A 15443-nucleotide genomic window follows, 5' to 3' on the forward strand; every position below is an offset into this window, starting at 1 on the left:
TGTTGCAAACAATAGAGCTCCCAGGAGGCACTGACAATATGGACACCAGCCTGGGTAACATGGAGGGAGATGCATTCATGCATGGTTGCTTCTTCGTGGCTGCTGAGCAGATGGCAGACAGGAGGAGGTTGTTTCTTCTTATAGTGCAACTTTCAGATGGTCAACATAAGAGAACCTGCTGAGAACTTTTTATTCTATTTTTTCTTCATTCTCTTTCCCCTACCCATCCTCCTTGAGATTTTATGACTATTGGTAACAGCCATTTTTAAATTAAAATAATTTATTTCTTAAGTGTACAGCAACTTTATTAGCCTGACATTTATATATCAATAGTTATGGAACATTTTTTCCATTTAGAATACTGAATTTTTGTTATGCAGAGATAAATATTTCAATTTCTTTTACCTTTTTCTTTTGTCATGTTTTAAAGGATTTCCTCCACCAAGGTTAGAAAATGAATTTGCTATTGTTTTCTTATGGCAATATTATGACATCATTGTTTACATAGAGGTTTTTAATCCACCTGAGATTTATTTGTACCCTGCTTGTCTAACAATCAGATATTTAATAAACTATCTTTTTTCCTACTCTTTTGAAATAACACCTCTATATTATACTAAATTTCCACACTAAATTTGTCATATGGAATTGCCATGTTTTCTTCCTTAGTCTTTCAATTAGTCAGCTTGCCAAATAAAATATTTTATTTATATTACATTCTCTTAGTATTTTAAGCCCTTCAACAAATGAATGGATAAAGAAGATATGGTATATACATATAATGGAATATTACTCAGCCATCAGAAAGAATACCCAACTTTTGCATCAGCATGGATGGGACTGGAGGAGATTATGCTGAGTGAAATAAGTCAAACAGAGAAAGTCAATTATTGTATGGTTTCACTTACTTGTGAAGCATAGGAAATAACATTGAGGATGTTAGGAAAAGGAAAGGAAAAGTGAATTAGGGGAAATTGGAAGGTGAGACCAACCATGAGAAACTGTGGACTCTGAGAAACAAACTGAGGGTTTTGGAAGGGAGGAAATGGGGGGGTTGGGTGAGTCTGGTGGTGGGTATTATGGAGGGCACGTATTTCATGGAGTACTGAGTGTGGCACATAAACAATGAAACTTGGAACACTACAAATAAATAATATAATAAGTAAGTAATGATGATTTTACTTCCCGCTTTTACAAGTTCACATTATTACTTATTTTATTTAAAAATGTTTTACTGAGTATTGTATGTAAGTGTTGAATCACTAAATTATACACCTGAAACCAAGATTACACTGCATGTTAAATTCTAAACTGGAATTTAATTAAAAACTTAAAAAAAATAAAGAAAGAAAAATGTTAGTAAGTTCATCACTTTAATAATAATTCTTTTGCTGTTTACTATTAAGAACATAGCTAACTTATTTTTGAGATCTGGATCATTTTATATTATAGAACATTTTATCTATTCTTAATTTATTAGGATTTTGTGTCGGAATTTCCTCAAAGGCGTTTTAACTGCCATGAACACAAGTTATGTTTCCACCTTGATCTATATTTTAGTAAAAGATACTAAAGGCTTTTTTAAAAAAAGTATTTTGAGTAATTCCCATTGAATTCTTTGAATGAGTCAACTTTTTTAGTGTCTTATTCCTTAAAGTGCTACAGGATTATGTTTTCCAATATAATTTTCAGGATTCTTATATTGATATTTACATTTGAAGTTCCTAGTCTTTTTCAATATTTTTATATACTTTTTGTATTATCTTCATCAGCTTTAACTCTCACGTTTTACTAAATTTGAAAGAGACCACTGGTATCACTTGTTCTTTAACAATTTAATCAAATTAACTGTTAGCTATATTAAAATATTCATACTGTTATTACAGTGTGCTTCTGATACTCAGTAAGAAATTTTCCAATATTCTAGAAACGGATGCTATGATTAGTCTACTGAGACAAATAGACAAAGCAAAACCAATAATTTATACTAGAAAATATAAGATAGAAAACTGGGGCTAAGACAAATTTTTATCTTGATGTACCATTATGGAAATTATTTCTGTTGATGACAAGTTTTTCCTACTGTTATTATATAAGAAAAGTGACTAAAATGTTAGAAGTGTGAAATCTATATAACTATTATAATGTATATTCTTATATTTTTCTATTTTTTTAACAAGTAATTCTACAAGTAACTTTCAATCTAATGAAGAAAGCATAAGAATAAAATATAAGGCATCAGATCTCCCTGTGATAAACAAAAACATCACTTATGCAAGTTATGCAGGACATTAAATAAGTGGCTGAGGTGGTTTGTTAAGTGATATTCTTGTGGTTCAAATGCAATGAAAACTATTGATAGTTTCTTCATGACTGAAAGATTTGTTCAAATAAGGTATAGTTCTTGTCTTTAAAACTGTGTTTTAAATATTTGACAAACAGCATGGATAAATAAGGGTCCAAAGTGCCTCTTGAAAATAACTACTTAAGCACATAAACAAAATTATTCTGTATAAAATGCCTAAATAACTATCATCACGTTATTCAAAAACATATATTCTTGGAGAGTAACTCAAATTTGATTTATATTTTATATTCGATGGCAAATATTATCTCAAGGTAAGTTGCAGCAATATTTTCTAAAATAACATTTGTCAAACAAACATAAGTGGATTAATATTAATATAGTATGTGCAAAAATTAAGCAAGCCTCTCAAGTTCAAGATCATTTTGTTCTGTCTGAAATGGAATTTAAGTGGATGATATTTTAATATAAAGCCTTGCCAAGTTTTCTGGGTGAAGAATTGACTTAATGTTAAAATAAACATCAGGGGTGGCTGGGTGGCTCAGTGAGTTAAGCCACTGCCTTTGGCTCCGGTCATGATCTCAGGCTCCTGGGATCGAGTCCCACATCAGGCTCTCTGCTCAGTGGGGAGCCTTCTTCCTCCTCTCTCTCTCTCTGCCTCTCTGCCTGCTTGTGATCTCTGTCTGTCAAATAAAAAAATAAAATCTTAAAAAAAAAAAAAGAAAACATCAGAAGGGTGCCTGGGTGGCTCAGTGGTTAGTGTCTGCCTTGGGCTGAGGTCATGATCCCAGGGTCCTGGGATTGAGCCCTGCTCAGTCTCCTTGCTTAGCAGGGACTCTGCTTTTTTTTCCTCTCCCTCTGCCCCTTCTCAGTCTCGTGCTCTCTCTCTCTTTATCAAATAAATAAATAAAATCTCTAAGAAATAATAAATAAACATCAGAAAATAAGGCTATTATTACAAAAACTCAAAAATTAAGTATTAAAAATAATTCAGAAAATAGAAAGTATGTTATTTGAGATGTTTAAACAGAACACTATAGCACTTCAGCCTAAATTTATGTTAATGCTCACATTCTTCTCAGAGCTGTAACTATCTCCTAACGTCTCCTGTAAGATTTGGGTATCTACAGAGACCAAAAGGGAAATACAGATCTTTGACATGGCTGCCCTCTACTAATCCAAGATTTGTCTTGATTCTTGATTGAACCAAGACTTTATGGATTATTATTATTTGAAATATTTAGTTTTACCAAAATGCTAGATTTATTTTAAAAAATTATTTATTTATTTGACACTGAAAGAGAGAGGGAAAGAGAGCACAAGAAGCCAGAGCAACAGAGGGAGAGGGAGAACCAGGCTCTCCACCCAGTAGGGAACATGATGTGGGGCGTGAACCCAGGGCCCTGGGGACCATGACCTGAGCTGAAGGCAGATGCTTAACTGATTGAGCCATGCTGGTGCCTCCCAAAATGCTAAATTATAAAAAAAAAATGCAAACAACATCTTTATTATTAAAGTCTGAAAAGCAACATGTGCACTTATGAATAATTAATGACTCATGGCTGTCATTTGCATGTAGAAATGCAAAAAAAAAATTAAAATAGTAAATGAGAATGCTATAGGCAGAGGTAGACTGCACCTAGCAGAGTTTTTTTTCTTTTCTTTTTATAAACAATGTAAATCTCCAGTATATTTCACTAGCGCTAAGATCCGCTCCTTTTGTTATTAGCTAGTAGCTTGGAAAACTTTGCATAAACATCTGTTTGATATCAAAAATATATAACAATGCCACTGACATAAATTCAGTACTGCTAATATCTAAAGAAATATAACTAATCATATGCTATACAGGAGGTTGTGCATATATAATATATATAATTCTCATATATAATGAGAAATGATTAAAACAAAAGCACTAGTACCTTGGAGCAAGGTATCAATTTGTTAAAAATAGATTATTATTGTGGTGCCTGGGTGGCTGCATCGAATAAGCTTCTGCTTTCAGCTCAGTCATGATCTCAGGGTCCTGGGATTAAGCCCCACCCAAGTTAGGCTCTCTGCTTAATGAGAAGTCTGCTTCTCCCTCTCCCTCTCTGAAATCTTTTGCTCTCTCTCAAATAAAAATAAAATATTTTCAAATTTTAAAAAATAAAAATAGATTATTATCTTGAAACTACTGATACGATGCTTTGAGGAGACAGAAAGTACAAGAGAGTAACTTCTAAGTGCTCAGTCCAGAAGATAATAGACATGATAGATGATAGCTAGATAGATAGAGCTATAGATACATAGACTTTTGCTTTGTGTAAACTATGGAAACCTGAAAAAGTCTTCTTATAATAATCCTGAGCAAGAGTCATTCTAGAGATTCCAGAAAATTCATGCAGGGGATTATATTTCATGAAGTCATATAAAGGCAGTTGCAAATACAAATACACAAAATGATATCATTAGAAACATTGCCTCTGAGAAAGTTAGAGGAAGATCTGTGATTTAACAGCTAAACAGCAGAAAATGCTTTTATGTACTGGAAAATGCCAGGCCTGATGCAAGTTACAGTGTGATACAGCAGGAGAAATGATTTGGGGTCATGAAGAAATAAAATCATAGAGAAAACAAAGCATATCTGGGTCTAAAAAGAGGCAGTCCTCTCTGCCTTTAAGTGCTGCCCCAAAACTTTAAAAGTTAGATAATGCCACACTTCTACTTGGATAAAGTTTGCATTTTTTTGTTGTGTCAGCATCTCTGTAGAGACACACTCAACCTCTTTGGCAATCCAAGTGGTTGAAGGAGAACTTTACCATTTTCCAGGGGCAGGGCTGTGATCAAGCTCCAGCTGAATGACAAAACCCCTCTCCTAGCCAGAGTGAGTTGTTGAGTGTATATGTGACTCAGACCCAGCCAGTGAGACTTACTAGATTTTTCCTGGAACAATCAGGAATAGACCTTTTCACAGTGATTGTTTGCTGTAACAAAAATGTATCCCCTAGATATTTTTGGCCTTAAGATGGGGAAACTTGCTGGAGAAGGGAATGAATACAAATCAAAACAAAACCAAGGACTGGAACAAACAATCATAGTGCAATTAGGTCAGATTTTGGATCAAGGTTTCCTGAAAGATAAGTTCCTGAACTTCTTAATTACATATACCAATAAATTACTTTGAGTTTATTAGTATATTTTCTCTTGATTCATGAGTTCAATTTCTGTCATTTAGGATGCAAATATATCTAATAAAACACATTAACGTAAGAATTCTGAAGCCTTTCTTGAATACCCTTGCTAGGTTCTGATCATTTAAGTTTTTAGCAAAAGTTCTCTTAAACAGACTCCACTTTAAGAGATATACCAAGCTAAAAAAAAACTACAGGGGGAGGATTCAAGATGGTGGAGAAGAAGCAGGTTGAGACTACATCAGGTAGCAGGAGATCTACATCTATGAATCCAACAGGAGACCAAAGAGAAGAGCAGCAACAATTCTAGAAACAAAAAATCGACCACTTTCTGAAAGGTAGGACTGGCGGAGAAGTGAATCCAAAACAACGGGAAGATAGACCTCAGGGGGAGGGTCCAGCTCCTGACAAGTGGTGGAGCAACGGAACATAAAATCAGGACATTTAAAAGTCTACTCCACTGAGGGACATCATTCCAGAGGCTAATCTGGGGTGAAACCCATGCGGGGTCAGCGGGACCCCAGGTCCCGCCGGGTCACAGAAGGATCCGGGGTTTCTGAGTGCCGCAGAGCTCACAGGTATTAGAGTGTGGAAGCCGGCTACAGAGACGGAGCCAAGGAGTGAGCTCTCAGCTCGGGGTTACCTTGAACTGGTCACAGGCTAGGTGAGCTCAGAGCGCAGCCAGAGGCCAGGGACAGGGGATTGACTGAGCGCTTGTCTCTGAGGGTGCACTGAGGAGTGGGGACCTGAGCTCTCAACTCCCATTCCCATCCTCCAGAACTCTATGGAAAGCATTCAGGGAACAAAAGCCCCCAAAAGCAAACCTGAGCACATTACTTAGCCCGGCCCATGGTAAGGTCAGTGCAATTCCGCATGGGGCAAAGACACTTGAGAATCACTACAACAGGCCCTGCCCACAGAAGATCAACAAGAAATCCAGCCAAGATCAAATTCATGTACCAAGGAGAACAGCAGAATCCCAGAGAAGGAAAAAGCAAAGCATGGAATTCATGGCTTTCTCCCCATGATTCCTTAGTCTTGCAGATAATTTAATTTTTTTTTAATTTTTTTTTTCTTCTTCTAAATTTTTTTAACTTTTACCCTTTCCTCTTTTAACATTTTTAACTAGTTTATCTTAATACCTTTCATAAAAAAATAATAATAATCTTTTTGGAACCATCATTATTATAGTCATATTTTATCCTTCATTGTATCTAACTTTATTTTTTGTATACACATAGGGATTTTTCTTCTAAAAAATTTGTGGTACAACTCCTAATAGATCAAAATATGCCTTGAATCTAGCTCCAGGCTTGTTCTAGTCTTCAGCCTGAGCAAAATAACTCTTTCTTTTTTTTATTCTCCCAACCAACTTACTTTATCAACTCCTTTTTTAGAAATTAAAAAAAATTTTTTTTTCATCTTTATAAACATATTGCATCCTTTCATTGTGTTTACCCTTATATATGTTTTTCATTCTTTAAAATTTTGGGAGGTAGTTTCTTCTAAGAGACCAAAATTAAGTGGATGATCCTGTTCTAGTCACCAGTCTACTATATAAATTTTTTTTTCATTTTTTTCTTTCCTTTTTTTAATTTTTTTTTTCTGATTTTTTTTTTTATCCCTTTCTTCCCCTCATGATTTGGGGTCTCTTCTTATTTGGCTAAAGTGCATTTTCCTGGGGTCTTTGCCGCCCTTTTAATATTTTATTTGCTCCTTCATATATTCTTATCTGGACAAAATCTCACCACAAAACAAACAAACAAAAACAAGAGGCAATACCAAAGGCTAGGGTCCTAATCAATATGGACATTGGTAATATATCAGATCTAGAGTTCAGAATGACAATTCACAGGGTTCTAGCCGGGCTTGAAAAAGGCCTAGATGATATTATAGAAACCCTCTCTGGAGAGATAAAAGCCCTTTCTGGAGAAATAAAAGAACTAAAATCTAACCAAGTTGAAATAAAAAAAGCTATTAATGAGATGCAATCAAAAATGGAAGCTCTTGCTGCTAGGATAAATGAGGCAGAAGAAAGAATTAGTGATATAGAAGACCAAATGACAGAGAATAAAGAAGCTGAGCAAAAGAGAGACAAATACTGGACCACGAGGGGAGAATTCGAGAGATAAGTGACACCATAAGACAACACAACATTAGAATAATTGGGATTCCAGAAGAAGAAGAAAGAGAGAGGGGAGCAGAAGGTATATTGGAGAGAATCATTGTAGAGAATTTCCCTAATATGGCAAAGGGAACAGGCATCAAAATCCAGGAGGCAAAGAGAACGCCCCTCAAAATCAATAAGAATAGGTCCACACCCCATCATCTAATAGTAAAATTTACAACTCTTGGCGACAAAGAGAAAATCTTGAAAGTAGCCCTGGAAAAGAAGTCTGCAACATACAAGGGTAAAAACATTGGATTGGCAGCAGACTTATCCACAGAAACCTGGTAGGCCAGAAAGAACTGGCATGATATTTTCAGAGCACTAAATGAGAAAAACATGCAGCCAAGAATACTATATCCAGCTAGGCTATCATTGAAAATCAAAGGAGAGATAAAAAGCTTCCAGGACAAACAAAAACTGAAAGAATTTGCAAACACCAAATGAGCTCTGCAGGAAATATTGAAAGGGGTCCTCTAAGCAAAGAGAGACCCTAAAAGTAGTAGATCAGAAAGGAACAGACAATATACAGTAACAGTCACCTTACAGGCAATACAATGGCCCTAAATTCATATCTCTCAATAGTTACCCTGAATGTTAATGGGCTAATTGCCCCAATCAAAAGACACAGGGTATCAGAATGGATAAAAAAAAAAATCAACATGCTGCCTACAAGAAACTCATTTTAAACCCAAAGACACCTCCAGATTTAAAGTGAGGGGGTGGAAAACAATGTACCGTGCTAATGGACATCAGAAGAAAGCTGCGGTGGCAATCCTTATATCAGATCGATTAGATTTTAAGCCAAAGACGATAATAAGAGATGAGGAAGGACACTATATCATACTCAAAGGGTCTGTCCAACAAGAAAACCTAACAATTTTAAGTATCTATGCCCCCTAACACAGGAGAAGCCAACTATATAAACCAATTAATAGCAAAATCAAAGAAACACATCAACAATATTACAATAATAGTAGGGGACTTTAACACTCCTCTCACTGAAATGGACAGACCATCCAAGCAAAAGATCAACAAGGAAATGAAGGCCTTAAATGACACACTGGACCAGATGGACATCACAGATATATTCAGAACATTTCATCCCAAAGCAACAGAATAGACATTCTTCTCTGGTGCGCATGGAACATTCTCCAGGATAGATCACATCCTGGGTCACAAATCAGGTCTCAACCAGTATGAAAAGATTGGGATCATTCCCTGCATATTTTCAGACCACAATGCTCTGAAACTAGAACTCAATCACAAGAGGAAATTTCGAAAGAACCCAAATACATGGAGACTAAACAGCATCCTTCTAAAGAATGAATGGGTCAACCAAGAAATTATGGAAGAATTAAAAAAATTTATGGAAACAAATGATAATGAAAAGACAACGGTTCAACGGCAGTCCTGTGAGGAAAATATATAGCAGTACAAGCCTTTCTCAAGAAACAAGAAAGGTCTCAAATACACAACCTAACCCTACACCTAAAGGAGCTAGAGAAAGAACAACAAAGAAAGCCTAAACCCAGCAGGAGAAGAGAAGTCATAAGATCAGAGCAGAAATCAATGAAAGAGAAATTAAAAAAGCAATAGAACAAATCAATGAAACTAGGAGCTGGTTCTTTGAAAGAATTAATAAGATTGACAAACCCCTGGCCAGACTTATCAAAAAGAAAAGAGAAAGGACCCAAATTAATAAATTCATGATGAAAGAGAAGAGATCATAACCAACACCAAAGAAATAAAAACAATTATAAGAACATACTCTGAACAACTCTATGGCAACAAATTTGACAATCTGAAAGAAATGGATGCATTCCTGAAAAAATATAAACTACCACAACTGAACCAGGAAGAAAAAGAAAACCTGAACAGACCTATAGCCAGTAAGGAGATTGAAACAGTCATCAAAAATCTCCAAACAAAAAAAGCTCATGGCCAGGAAGCTACCCAGGGAAATTCTTTCAAACATTTAAAGAAGAATTAATACCTATTCTCCTGAAACTGTTCCAAAAAATAGATATGGAAGGAAAACTTCCAAACTCATTTTATGAGGCCAGCATCACCTTGGTCCCCAAACCAGATAAGGATCCCATCAAAAAAGAGAACTACAGACCAATACCCTTGATTAACACAGATGCAAAAATTCTCACCAAAATATTAGCCAAAAGGATCCAACAGTACATTGATAAGATTATTCACCACGAGCAAGTGGGATTTATTCCAGGGCTGCAAGGTTGGTTCAACATCTGCAAATCAATTAATGTGATGCAATACATTTTTTTAATGAGAACAAGAACCATATGATACTCTCAATAGATGCTAAAAAAGCATTTGACAAAGTACAGCATCCCTTCCTGATCAAAACTCATCGAAGTGTAGGGATAGAGGGCACATACCTCAATATCATCAAAGCCATCTATGAAAACACCACCGCAAATATCATTCTCAATGGAGAAAAACTGAGAGCTTTTCCACTAAGGTCAGGAACACAGCAGGGATGTCCATTATCACCACTGTTATTCAACATAGTACTAGAAGTCCTAGCTTCAACAATCAGACAACAAAAAGAAAATGAAGGCATCCAAATCGGCAAAGAAGAAGTCAAACTATCACTTTTTGCAGATGATATGATACTATATGTGGAAAACCCAAAAGACTCCACTCCAAAACTGCTAGAACTTGTACAGGAGTTCAGTCAAGTGTCAGGATATAAAAATCAATGCACAGAAATCCGTTGCATTTCTTTACACTAAGATAGAAGAAAGAGAAATTAAGGAGTCAATGCCATTTACAATTGCACCCATAAATAAATAAAAAGTCTTTAAAAAAAAATAAACAAAACGGGGCGCCTGGGTGGCTAAGTGGGTTAAGCCACAGCCTTCGGCTCAGGTCATGATCTCAGGGTCCTGGGATCGAGTCCCGCATCGGGCTCTCTGCTCAGCGAGGGGCCTGCTTCCTCCTCTCTCTCTGCCTGCTTCTCTGCCTACTTGTGATCTGTCAAATAAATAAATAAAAAATCTTAAAAAAAAAAAAAAACAATTGCACCCAAAACCATAAGATACCTAGGAATAAACCTAACCAAAGAGGCAAAGAATCTATACTCAGAAAACTATAAAGTACTCATGAAAGAAATTGAGGAAGACACAAAGAAATGGAAAAATGTTCCATGCTACTGGATTGGAAGAACAAATATTGTGAAAATGTTTATGCTACCTAAAGCAATCTACACATTAAATGCAATCCCTATCAAAATCCCATCCATTTTTTTCAAAGAAATGGAACAAATAATCCTAAAATTTATATGGAACCAGAAAAGACCTTGAATAGCCAGAGGAACATTGAAAAAGAAAGCCAACATTGGTGGCATCACAATTCTGGACTTCAAGCTCTATTACAAAGCTGTCATCAAGACAGTATGGTACTGGCACAAAAACAGACACATAGATCAATGGAACAGAATAGAGAGCCCAGAAATAGACCCTCAACTCTACGGTCAACTAATCTTCGACAAAGCAGGAAAGAATGTCCAATGGAAAAAAGACAGTCTGTTCAACAAATGGTGTTGGGAAAATTGGACGGCCACATGCAGAAAAATGAAATTGGACCATTTCCTTACACCACACAGGAAAATAGACTCAAAATGGATGAAGGACCTCATGTGAGACAGGAATCCATCAAAATCCTTGAGGAGAACACAGGCAGCAACCTCTTTAACCTCAGCTGCAACACTTCTTCCTGGGAACATCACCAAAGGCAAGGAAAGCAAGGGCAAAATGAACTATTGGGATTTCATCAAGATCAAAAGCTTTTGCACAGCAAAGGAAACAGTTAACAAAACCAAAAGATAACTGACAGAATGGGAGAAGATATTTGCAAACAATATATCAGGTAAAGGGCTAGTATCCAAATTCTATAAAGAGATTAGCAAACTCAACACCCAAAGAATAAATAATCCAATCAAGAAATGGGCAGAGGACATGAACAGACATTTCTGCAAAGAAGACATCTAGATGGTCAAAAGACGCATGAAAAAGTGCTCCACATCACTCAGCATCAGAGAAATACAATCAAAACCACAATGAGATACCACCTCAAACCAGTCAGAAGGGCTAAAATTAACAAATCAGGAAATGACTGATGGTGAGGATGCAGAGAAAGGGGAACCCTCCTACACTGTTGGTGAGAATGCAAGCTGGTGCAACCACTCTGAAAAATAGCATGGTGGTACCTCAAAAACTTGAAAATAGAGCTCCCCTATGACCCAGCAATTGCACTACAATTGTAGTAATACAATTGTATGTACTCTAAAGATACAAACGTAGTGATCCGATGGGGCACGTGAACCCAAATGTTTATAGCAGCAATGTCCACAATAGCAAAACTATGGAAAGAACCTAGATGTCCATCAACAGATGAATGGATCAAAAAGATGTGGTATATATACACAATGGAATACTATGCAGCCACCAAAAGAAATGAAATCTTCCCATTTGTGATGATGTGGATGGAATTAGTTGGTATTATGCTTAGCAAAATAAGTCAATCAGAGAAAGACAACTATCATATGATCTCCCTGATATGAGGAAGTGGAGATGCAACGTGGCGGGTATGGGGGGTAGGAAAAGAATAAATGAAACAAGGTGGGATCAGGAGGGAGACAAACCATAAGTGACTCTCAATCTCACAAAACAAACTGAGGGTGGCTCGGGGGAGGAGGGCCGGGGGGGTGGGGTTATGGACATTGGGGAGGGTATGTGCTATGGTGAGTGCTGTGAAGTATGTAAACTTGGTGATTCAGAGACCTGTACCCCTGGGGATAAAAATACATTATATGTTCATTAAAAAAAATTAAAAATTTAATTAAAAAAAAAGAAAGAAAATTGAGTCTCAGAATTGTCTTATAGGTAGCCAAGGATACTGCTGGGATTCAGACTCAGCCGGTTTAAGTTCAAGCTCCATACTCCTCTTTGTCATGTGCCACTTAATGGCACAGGAAAAGATGGAGGTGGTGATTGGAAGACTTGGAAGGCATGGTAATGGAGTTTTAAACTCCCCAACACCAGAGATCATAATTTCAAGTATGCCCTATGCCAAGAGTACAGATACTTTCTTATGTGAGTGTATTTTTTAACGGCCAGGTGATTCAGAACTTAAACTTATGGATTTGTTCTACTGACTTAATAAATGGGGTGCCTAGACAAAAAAAAACAAAAATCAAAATAACTATAGAACACAACCGATGCCCATGTCTCATTGAGTATTGGCAGCTAATAAATTATACTTTAACATAATCAAATGTTTCAAGTACAACGAAAAAAGCTGTATTCTAGACAACAGTTGATTTGTGTTTGTTTCAACACAAAAATATGCTGTTTGTGTCCATTGTATTTCTCATTGTAATCATAAGTTTTAATAAAATATTAAACCAATAAATATTCTATGTGAGAGTTTATTTCTATGAAATCTAAACATGAGTGCATTACAAAGACATAATAGTTGTGAGCTGCACAGGAAAATATCCTAAATAGATAATGGAAAGAACCTAGAAAAAAAGCAAAATATTATTACACCATTATTTTTGTCCTTTTTTTGTTTTGTTTTGTGATATCAGAAAAAGTATTGCAAATTCTAAGTCTGCACTATCTAATATGGAGCCACCAGTACATATTAAGCATTTGAAATGTGGCTAGACCAAATCCAGATGAGCTGTAATTACAAAATATACACTGTATTTTGAAGATTTTGAAGATTTAATATAAAAATTTAATACAAGTAAAATAATATAAATTATCTAGTTAGTAATTTTATATTGACTGCCTGTTGAAATTAGACATATAGAGTTAAAATATATTAAATTTAATTTCTTCTGTTTCTTTTCACTTTATTAAATGTAGCTAGTATATATACCCAAAGATTTATCACTTCATTTATACTGTTCTCTGTAAGGCCTAGGTGAATAAATGGGGGGGGGGGTACAGAATATTGTGAGGAGCTTTTTAACCATACGTCTATTTCTCACTTTATTATAATAATAAGAGTTTCCTGAAACATCAAACACTTTTGTATATCCTTCTGAAAGAGAGAGCAAGGCAAATTCTGCAAACTGCATGGGATCTAACAAAACCATGGGGACTACAGAAGTCTGGCCATCAGCAGAAGTAGAGTAATAAACATGGGCATTGATGAAGGAAGGTTAATTCTCAGAGTGCACAGAGGCAAATATGTGAAAATGACAGGAACCTGACAAGTTAAAAAAAATTTAACTCCAGATTTTTTCTTCCTGGAGTCTAACATGCCTACTTCTGCTAACAAATAGGCAGCTGCTTCTGACTCTTCCAAATACTAGAAAATCTCTTGGAAAAATAACATGATGGAAAGAAAGTTTTCCATTATATCATATTTTCATTTTGTCATTAATCAGTTTTGGATTTCCAATTTGACATTTACTAGAAGTCTAACCTTGGAAAAATAAATTTTGGGCTTTTGTTTCTCTCTCTCATGAAGTTTCTTTTTTTTTTTTTTTTTTTTTTTTTTAGATTTTTTCTTTATTTATCTGACAGAGATCACAAGTAGACAGAGAGGCAGGCAGAGGGAGAGAGGAGGAAGCAGGTTCCCTGCTAAGCAGAGAGCCCGATGTGGGACTCGATCCCAGGACCCTGAGATCATGACCTGAGCCGAAGGCAGCGGCTTAACCCACTGAGCCACCCAGGCGCCCCAGTGAAGTTTCTTTTTATTAATATACAATATACTTAGCTGATAGAGATTTATGAGAAATGAGAAAAAACACATATAAAAGTAACCAAAAAGTAGCTGACATAGAGTTGATGTTAAATAAATGCTCATTTTCCCCTGACCCAATCAGTTGTATTCCTTTTTTTATAGTGGAGTGAAGTAACCAATATAAATTTGAATCTAAAAGAATGACCAATTATGCTGTTCAATAGCTCAAGGAGATAGTGATGATATGGGTGAAGGGTTACTTTTTATTTTTAGAAACAGAGAAAGATATTTTTCAAGTCCTCAACCATAAGTAGGGGTGACATGATTTAAGACGGTTTTGCGCACTGTTCTAGGAACCTAAGCACCTAATACCATTTTCTTGGTGGGGTGTAGAGAGGGAGGGGATGGGAGGTATTACAGGTTCCAAACATATGATGTAAAGAATATATATATTTGCAATTAGGGCCAGTTTTGTGGAAAATCAAATTATCTTTATGATAAAAAAATGTATGGCAATGTAGTTATAATCTTAATAATGATAAACAGATTTACAAAGCTTGAAGATTCCTTTCTCAAATAAATTGTTAGAGAATGCCTTTAAATACTAACTTCCTTGATAATTATAGAATACAGTTTAGAACTTATGTAATTCTACCTAAATAAGTTTAGAAATACAAATATCACTTTATAAGTCATTAACATCTGTGAAGATAAAGATCTGTGGTATTCCATAGGTTTATTCGTTTAATATAGTCAACACAGCCTGCTAAAAAATTAAAATACAAGTATTGCATGTAACTATGTTTTCATTTTTCTGAGATTATCTTAAACCCCGCCCCCCCCCCGGCAGACACGCGTTCTCATCTGTAAACATGACATTCCAGAAAAATTTAGGATGCTCAAATGTCAGAGCAAAGAAAACAAAACTATAATGACATGGTTCGCTTTCTTAGCTGTATTCACTCTTTAGAAATCTTTTAAAATGTAGCTAGTAAGAACTTTAAAATTATATGTGTACCTTGTATTATATTTCTTTTGGACAGCATTACTCTAAGATTTATACTTCCTC

At 35.7% G+C, this 15443-nt stretch overlaps 1 protein-coding gene across 1 annotated transcript in view; it reads right to left on the bottom strand.

The window, feature by feature from the left end:
- Nucleotides 1-15443, bottom strand: part of CNBD1 (cyclic nucleotide binding domain containing 1) — a 511440-nt gene that overhangs the window by 170559 nt on the left and 325438 nt on the right. The gene's annotated exons all lie outside the window — the stretch shown is intronic.

The sequence above is a fragment of the Mustela nivalis genome, assembly GCF_964662115.1.
Source record: "Mustela nivalis genome assembly, chromosome: 2".
NCBI lineage: Eukaryota > Metazoa > Chordata > Mammalia > Carnivora > Mustelidae > Mustela > Mustela nivalis.